This window comes from Cupressus sempervirens, chromosome 5, assembly GCF_028749045.1.
Source record: "Cupressus sempervirens isolate cs-2001-9-10 chromosome 5, ASM2874904v1, whole genome shotgun sequence".
Classification (NCBI taxonomy): Eukaryota; Viridiplantae; Streptophyta; class Pinopsida; order Cupressales; family Cupressaceae; genus Cupressus; species Cupressus sempervirens.
Window position 1 is genome coordinate 124,133,834 of NC_143122.1, and position 9,201 is coordinate 124,143,034.

General features: G+C 30.8%; 1 long non-coding RNA gene across 1 annotated transcript; it reads right to left on the minus strand.

Moving 5' to 3' along the window:
* Window positions 1-2,165: 2,165 nt before the first annotated feature.
* LOC149554821 (uncharacterized) lies at window positions 2,166-4,586 on the minus strand. The gene is made up of 2 exons (XR_016365245.1): window positions 4,441-4,586; window positions 2,166-2,653 (listed from the first exon to the last, which is right to left on the minus strand). It is a non-coding gene; the product is annotated as an uncharacterized LOC149554821 (long non-coding RNA).
* Window positions 4,587-9,201: the final 4,615 nt, after the last annotated feature.

Sequence of the window (9,201 nt, forward strand, 5' to 3'; positions counted from 1 at the left end):
TGTAGATGATACATTACTCACTGGACATGATGATTTATGCAAATCTTTTTCTAAGGAAATGAGTAAAGAAATTGAAATGTCAATGTTTGGAGAGATTAAATTCTTTTTTGGCTTGCAAATTCAACATAAGAAAGATGGTACCTACATTACTCAATCAAAGTACATCAAGGAGATTTTGAAGAAATTTGGAATGAAAGACTCCAAACTAGTTGAAACACCTATGTCTACTGGACATAAGCTTTCCATGATGATTCCAAAGAGGTAGATCAGACTACATACAAATCAATGATTAGAAAACTTTAATATGTGGTACGCACAAGACCTGATATTGCATTAGCAGCTGGTATGGTGGCAAGATTTTCAATTAATCCAAAGGAAAACCATATGATGGCAATAAAAATAATTATGAGGTATCTAAAAGGTACTGAAGATTATGGTTTGTGGTATAAGAAAGGAAGCAACTTTGAATTGAAAGCTTTGACTGGTGTTGATTGGGCAAGAAGTATTGATGACAGGAGAAGCACTAGTGGTCGAGCATTCTTTCTTTAAAAGAGGCTAGTGTCTTGGACAAGAAAGAAACAAAATTGCATCTCTCAATCTACAACAGAAGCAAAATATGTTGCAACAGCAGTTAATTCTTCCAACATCATTTGGTTCAAGCAATTGATTGCGGGTATGAAGGAAGAAATCAAGGATCCAATAGTTATCTTTTTTGATAACACCAGTGCAATTAACATTTCCAAGAATCATGCGATGCATACGAAGACTAAGCACATTGCAATAAAGTATCATTTTCTAAGAGAATTAGTGCAAGAAAAGAAGGTGAGATTGGAATGTGTGAATACAAAGGAACATATTGCAGACATATTCACCAAGTCATTACCTAAGGATGCATTTTTGTATCTAAGAGGTAAGCTAGGGATCATTCCCCTATCTGAAGCTCAGTAATCAAATTTTAGCAATGCATCTACTAAGCACTTTGAAGATTAGACAAGTTGATGCAGTATTGTCAAAGTAGATTGCATATGAATCAGTACATCAGGTACATGGAAAACACATTGATAGTTGTCTTTGGCATGAGATGTCAAAGAGGGAGATTTTGATGTCATATCTGAGAAATTTTGTATCAGTAAAGATGGAGAGTTTTTTGTCAGAGGGAGAAATTGAAGTCAGAGAAATCAGAGAATTATTCTAGAGAAAGAGATTGATGTCAGAGGGTGTTCTCATTGATAGAGGGTGTTCACTCGGTTACCAAAAGAAATTTGGCATGGATCCTAAGTTGACTAAGTTCACTCATTTACCAAAGGAAAGTCGGTTCAGAATTAGTATTGACCAAGTTGGGTTGGTTAATGAAGAGTTTATCTGAGATGACCGAATACTCGATTTTATATTAGTTGACTACGAGCATATTAAGTTTGATTGATTTATTGGTTAATGCTAGTCAACTTAAAAGATGAAAATTATTTGTTTAAAAAGTATATTCAAGCTGACTTGACAAGTTTATTCATATAAGATCAAGTTGATGATTGAATCGTGAAGCATGGGATTAAAGAAGATAAATTAAGGAAGCAAATTGGAAGGATACCAGAGTACCTAAGTTGACCAAGCTGCAAAGAACATTCTGATCAAGGGGGATCAAGTATTCAAGCTAGAACAGAGATCTAAAATTAGAAAAGATAGTTGCATCGGCAATCAGGACAATTCATTTTTACTCTCTAATAATTGTAGCAGTGAATCAAATCTCCTAATAGAGTTAACCTAATAGCTATATCTCAAATCCTCTAACAAGGTGGCATTTCTAGATTGAAGTGTCTTAAGACCTCTAACAAGGCCACTCCTAACAGGGTGAGTTAAATACTCTAACAAGGTCACACCTAACAATGTGTTTATTAACCTTTAACTGGGTTGGCTCCTAATAGGGCTCACTTTAAAAGAGTGAAAAACATAAACTAGTTGCAATTGGCGGTTTTCCCAAATTGGGTTTCCATGTTAAATCTTGGTGTCTCATGTGTTCATGTCATTTTGTAAAGACCATGTCTTATTTAAGTTTAGCCACATCATCAATTGCAGAAAAAGCATAAGAGAACCACTCAAAACCTACTGGAATAGTCAAATTGATTAACAATCAACAACTAGTTAATTAGCATAGCATAACATCATGAGGCTGATTTGCAATATCACAACATTAACATGATTTAAATATGATGTTCAAAATTACATCCATAATGGTGATAACTAATCACATAACACATCTCATGCTTAAGATGGAAACATAATACCATAGTTGATGATCTCACAGCAAATTTATACATCAGTTTCGAGCTTTACATAGTTCTCAAATTACAATCACATATATCGGTACATCTCAATGATGAACAAATAGAATCAAAACTGAGTTAACCTTTCTATTGTGTTCTTTAGTGTGTCCTATCTCCAAAGCCGTAGGATGTTATCCATCTACTACTTGAGATGGGAGTGTAGCCCAGGTGCTTTAATCTCACCAACCACAAAGTGAAAACTCCCCTAGGATTCTTCCTAACACAAAGAACTCCCCAACCCTGGCACGAGAAGCCTAGCTTCTTGGAACAAGATGGATCGGATGGATCTAGTGCAGTTGTGAAACACACTACATTTCAACCATGTGCCTAGTAGCCTAATCACGGAATATAGCAGGGAATAAAAATAAACTACATATCTACACATATGTAGTGAAACCAAATAAGCATAACCATATACATATATGCATTATCTAAAAAATGAATGGCTTGGCCAAGCACTTTATAAGCTAGTTTTAATAGTAGAAGAAACAAGAACATGTATCCATTCTACAGAACTGGCAAATAGAAGAAACTAAATGTGAAGTATCCATCTATCTTTCCTATAATTGCTACATTACACCCAGCCATGAAGGAAAATACACATCTCAACACTGCTCTACAACAAGATGTTCTACAAAATCTGATTTTTATTCAAGAGAACACTTATGATGATTCCTTTCGTAAGGTATAATCATCATATCAAGGCTGTTTGAATACTCTGGAAACTGATTTAACACCTATATCATTGTTCTTCCCTATGGTACAGTAAAGCACTTAAATGTTGATTTGCAACTAGAGGTTTGAACTAATGCTGATTCAAGACTAAAATAAAACATAACGCATATGTTCTTTCTCTTCTATGGTTCAGCTAGATTAAGTACTATTAAACGTGCAACTATTGTAATTGCTTAAAACATGAAAGATCACTCTGTTCTTATGGTACAACCAACTCATCATTGCAGAATTTAATGCTTTTAGAACTTAAGACATCTAACAGCAATCTAATTACTCTTAGTTGTGGAAGAAAATAAAATGAAAAGGACCACAATTTATTAACCATAAAGTACTCTAAAATTCTAGCAACAGTACATACTAAAATTTGGAATTATTCAAAAATAGTCAACAAATATTCTCAGAAGTACATCTAAAGCGACTACAGTTTATTAATGATAATTCAATCACTGTTGGTTATTGGTTATTTCAACCTTAGTAGAGCTCCATAATCACCTATCATATTTCCTAAAGGGAATCTAAGAACATCATTTATAATACCCTAAATGCACTAAGTTTTCTCTGTTTTAAAAGAAAAGTTTTGATATATATAAGGAAATCTTTGTCTTAAAATGGTTTCAAGAGAACAGTTCATCATACAACCTAAACAATTAAATAATAACACAAATCAGCATACTGAACAGCCAGAATCATTGAACAGGTCAACCTTGGGGTAATAACCAAATCAGCATAATGGAATGATTCAGTTTTAGTGTGTCTTTGTACAGTTGGATCAAGAATTAATTAGAGATTTTCTCACTGTTGAAGGTAATCAAGAAAATAAAATAGAGAATCAGTTTCATAGACTTTAAATTTAAGTTATCACCAAACACTTTCTAGCTGCAAGCCTTTTAGAGCCTAGGGTCACAGTTTTACAGTCAGACCAACTCGACAAGACGTCTTGACTAATCTTGGTAGATTTCTAATTTGATAAAGTTTTATTCCATGCTCATTGATGTTGGATTCTATATTAACTAGAAATGGTGCAATTTTGGAACAAAGAATAACTCTAACACAGCAAACTTAGCAAGAAGAAGGTGTTTGTGTAGCCCAATCTGGTGTATTGAATCTGACTACCTCTTCATTTCTATTATATATGATTATAAGGTTGAAGTGTTAAAACGTACAACTCAACAATTCAAATAAAATAGGTATGGTTAAGGAAGTGTATCCGTTTAAAACTAGATTCAAAAGAAAACATGCTATTGAAATTGTTTTAAACATCCATGAATGTGCAGAAACTTGCATTTAAGGAGGTTACAGAGTAGTTTTTTTTCCTAACTTACATTGCTATCATTGTAAGATAACAACAAAATTGAGTTCATATTCTTTATAGAGGGACGGCGCCTACCTCTGTCTTGTGACAAATACCCTTGAAACACAGAGAGAGAGAGAGAGAGAGCTCTGATCTTGAATGCTACTCGTAGGCTGAGCAGAACGCCACACCTCCACAAACCCTTGCTCTCCAGTCTACCACTGATTGCTTTCAAAAGAAACCCCCTTTTCTTTTTTAAAAACCAATCCCGCTAACAAATAACTAACCTTGTAGTTTTCGGAATTGAAAACAAATAAATAGTATTTTAAAACAAGTTTTGTGTTTTGTCATTTGGAAGTTTTAAAAGCAATTCATGTTTTAATAAACACACACATATATATTTTTTATATTTAATACTTCTAAGTTCCTATTAAATCATTATAGAAATTTTATTGATGTATATAAAAATCAAATATCAAGCATCATTGTTTTTGAGTAAATTCAAATTTTTGCTTCAATTTTTCTATTCACAAAATCCAAAATAGACTTTTATTCATATTTCATAATAAAACATAAAAATTTCTCTGTTAACGATTTGTAATATATTAACAATCTATCTAAACATATTTCACTAAACAAATCAGATGAACAATTGCATTTTGAACCTTCAAGGTAACTTTAATAATGCAATGAAAAATAAAACAAACACATGAAATCCTATGTGACGTGTGTGTGTGGCAGCATGGTCATCCGATGCATCCCCTTCTAAGAGGCTAACCCTCTCTACCTCAACCACACTCGCATCGTGATGATCCCTGCATCCACTTAGACACTCACAACCAAAACGAATCAATATCCATAAAAATCAGTATATCATCATTAAAAAGTTGAACATTAGCATAATGATATTATTAAATCACAACATTTAAGCATGCATCTTATGGAAATCTCATCTTAACACAACAAATCACATATTTCCATATTTAGAATAATTCATTTCATTTTGGTAATCCTAAAATGTTAACTTTCATTATCTTAAATTAAGAGCAAACCATCTTTAACTAGTCAACTTTTGCCACATAAGCAAGAAAAGGAAATGATTCTAGGGCAAGACGTGAGACATTTGCTTTATGCTTCTACAACTAAGTTAATAAAGGTTAATCACATTTAATATCTTAAGATGTGCATGTTCAATGCTAACTGATTAACAGTAATATATTTAGTGTTAACCGAGCTACAACAAAATATTCATTGTTAACTGAGTTACAACAAATTATAGGTTTTATATTGTGTTCATATCTTAAAGGGACTTTTGGATTTGTTTTTTGTGGTAATTGATTCACCCCTCCCCTCTCAGTTACTCCTTCACATTTCCAACAATAAAATTATGGTTTCTAGGTATTTGTACTTATGGTCACGAGTTTCTTAAATAATTAAAGATTCACCAGGGTTTTACAGAATTTTCAAATGATGGAAACAAAATCGCGAATAGAAATTATTATTTTCCCCTAAAATAATGTTAGATTTGCCACAAGTTTATACTTTTTTCCAAAGTTGGGTTTCTTAAAGTTATCCCTGAAATCAAGGTCAAAGTTCCCTCGAGCAGCTAAAGGAAAATAGAGACTTCTTAGTCATGATGATTTCTCTATCATGGGAAAATTTGAAACACTTATGGATAGGAGAAACTATATAGCTTTCATGGAGGTGAACCAAGGAAAACTAAGTCCAACTTGAAACTGATCAAAAGACAGGATGACAACAATGGTGACGTAAAATATAAGGGTTTTTTACCAACTTCCACATGAAAAGTAATGAAACTATGGGTAGGATAAGAGAAACCATTGAATGTCTTGACCATCACATCGAATTTATCTTAGAAATTTTGTTGGAGTTGTCTAGTGTAAAGATCATTTATGTTATGACATTCACTATACAAGTAGAATCTATAAGGACTCTATGAGAGGCAAGACTTTTAATCTTTGCAACTATATAAACAAGACCATCATGTGCCTTAATAGTCTTACTATGATTATATGTAATGCAAAGGTCAAGTTTGGATTTGGGTTTAGAGTTGGATTGATTATTAAGGTTGGCAAAATTGTTGACTTTGGTAAACTTGGTAACATAGGTCACAATGGTAGGAGAGTCAACAACATGGGTAGATAAAGAAAGAATGGACTCAATTGTATTGACTGAATGGGAAAGTAAAGGGTTCGTGCTGACTTGCAAGATTTGGTTTGGAAGCGCAATGGATGTGTTTCCTTGATCATTAACATCCCCAACACATATGGCATAAGAATCAATGAGGCCATGAATAATAGTTTTTAAATTAAAACACTTCTTAGTATCATGAGTAGGTTGACAACGATATTAACAAAAAAAATTGGAATCAAAGTTCTTGTTAGTTTTGTGGAACGATCAATTGGCTTAATGAGAGGAAGTGTTAAGATGTTAGCATTGATTAACTTCAATATCACATTATGCAAGGATTTAGAAGAAGTAAAATTACGAGAAGGTTTAATTTAAGATGACAGCAGAACCACATCATAGGATGTTGTTGTCACTTGAGCATCAACATTGTTTGATGAATTGTTGATTTTGATGAAACCTTTTGGTTTTTAAAGTTCTTGAAAAGGGTTGGGATGCGACATCACTCTTATCGACCAAAGCCATCGGAGAAGTGCTCTCAAATGATAATTATGAAACAATGCACATAATTGAGTAAAAGTAGAGAATTCAAAAAGCAATATCTTGTCCCTAATGGTTTTTTTGTAAATAAGCGATGAAAATATGTTGAATATTGACATCATGAACATGATAAGAAATAAGAAATTTGAGCATGTCAGTGCTTAAATCTACCAATGAAATCAATTACTTTTTGTTTAAGACATTGTTGACAATGCATTGAATCAGTCAAAGAAATCTTACAACCAATATTATTTTTAAATTGTTAGATGAAAACATTAGCATAGTCGTTGGAAGAACAATACAATTACAAGGTCATATCTCAAAAGGTTCTAGTGAATAGTTTAGCCATGAACCTATAATTATGAGAAAAGTCACTTGCATTTCTTTATCCTAGAATTGCAAGTAGATGACTCACATTTCTTTATTGGACTATAAGCAAAGACAAGTATTCAATTAGTTTTTCTCTACAATCTACGAAGTTTGAGTAATGAAATTAATCCTTCTGTGTGAGGATGGATTAAAGGGAACACAACATCTTAAAATTATTCACTCTCAATCTGCAAACCATGGTTGAATAGTTAATTGCAGTATCCTTTATGTTCTCAAATTTATACATGTTGCATTTGATTGAATATTTCTAATTCAAAATTGGGTTATGTAAAAGCTTTCATAATAAATTATACTTGTTATACCACTAAATCATTGTATTCCATGAAACGACTGATTATACCATATTATTCATGCACTACGTTTGATATCTACACATGTTGCATGCATGTCTATTGAAGATTTCATAGTTGCAATATCTACAGCCTGTCAAACCTTCCCAAACTTGACAAATGTTTTAAACTTTTTTCCTCAATTCTCACAACAATAGTTGAGGAGATCCAATTTGGTTTTATTTCATTATTCCTTTTGGGCATGATAATAATACTAATAAAAGATATTAGAATTAATTTAGTTATAAGTTATTTTGTTTATATTTTAGCTAATTTTTAAAAAAAAATTACATGAATATCTAAAATTTATTTTTCACTTTTAGATTATAATTAAGTTATAACAAGTTCAAACATAATTGTCATTGCTACTATTATCATTTTATATTTAATAGAACTACAAATTTATTTAATTTTTCAATTAGCATATTATAGATGAGAGATTTGTAACTTTACAATTTTTATAAAATAGTTTTTTACAATTTGATTGGGTGAACTCATTTACATCTTATATTGGCCGGATATGATAGATTTTAAAACTAATACTTTTTAGGACTGGTTTATTATTAAGCTCATGTGATTATTAATGTTTAAATTTTTTTGAATGTAAATGCTTTGATTTATATTTTTATATTTGTATATTATATTTTCTTATAATATAATTTTTGTCCTTCAAAAATACTAAAAGAAATATATCATTTATATTATATAATTATTTAAGAAATATTAATTTATATTATTATTATGAAAATAATACTATTTTCCTATTATAATTTATTTATAATATATCAATAGTTATATTTATAAATAAAAAAATTAATGTACTGTAATAAATTTATTAAATTAAAATTAGATTTACATAAAAACTAAAAGCAAGTAATAAGCCACTATGTGGCACTTGTTTAATTTTTCAAATAGAAACTCGCTATCTTTTGACATTTTAGTTGAACAACATTGCATGTTAGAGCCACCTGCAGTACAACAGTGAATTGGCATGGCTTCCTTCAGGGAGATCATTAGTTCAAACTTCACATTGTCAATAATAGCAGTCGCATACTTTTGTACATGCAACGAATGCGTCAATAGGAGATGAGATTTCAGAGAAAAATGTAGAATGAACATTAAATAATGTAATTATAATTTTTTTTTAAATGAAAATACAAAAATTAAAAAGTTGAAAATTAAAACATAGATATAAAATTTATAATATTTAGGAAATTCGAATATTGCTTAAGAAACGTGTTCAATAATTTTAATATTTTACAATTAAATTCAATTTATCAAATATGAAAAAAAAAAATCATTTGAAAAAAAAACCATCAAAAAATTTATTACAAAAAATTACTAAGAGAAATACAAAAATAATAATATGAAAAATAGCGAGATCTCTAAGAAATATTCTATTGACTAAATAAATTATAAAAACTTAAAAAACAATATTTAAAAACGATAT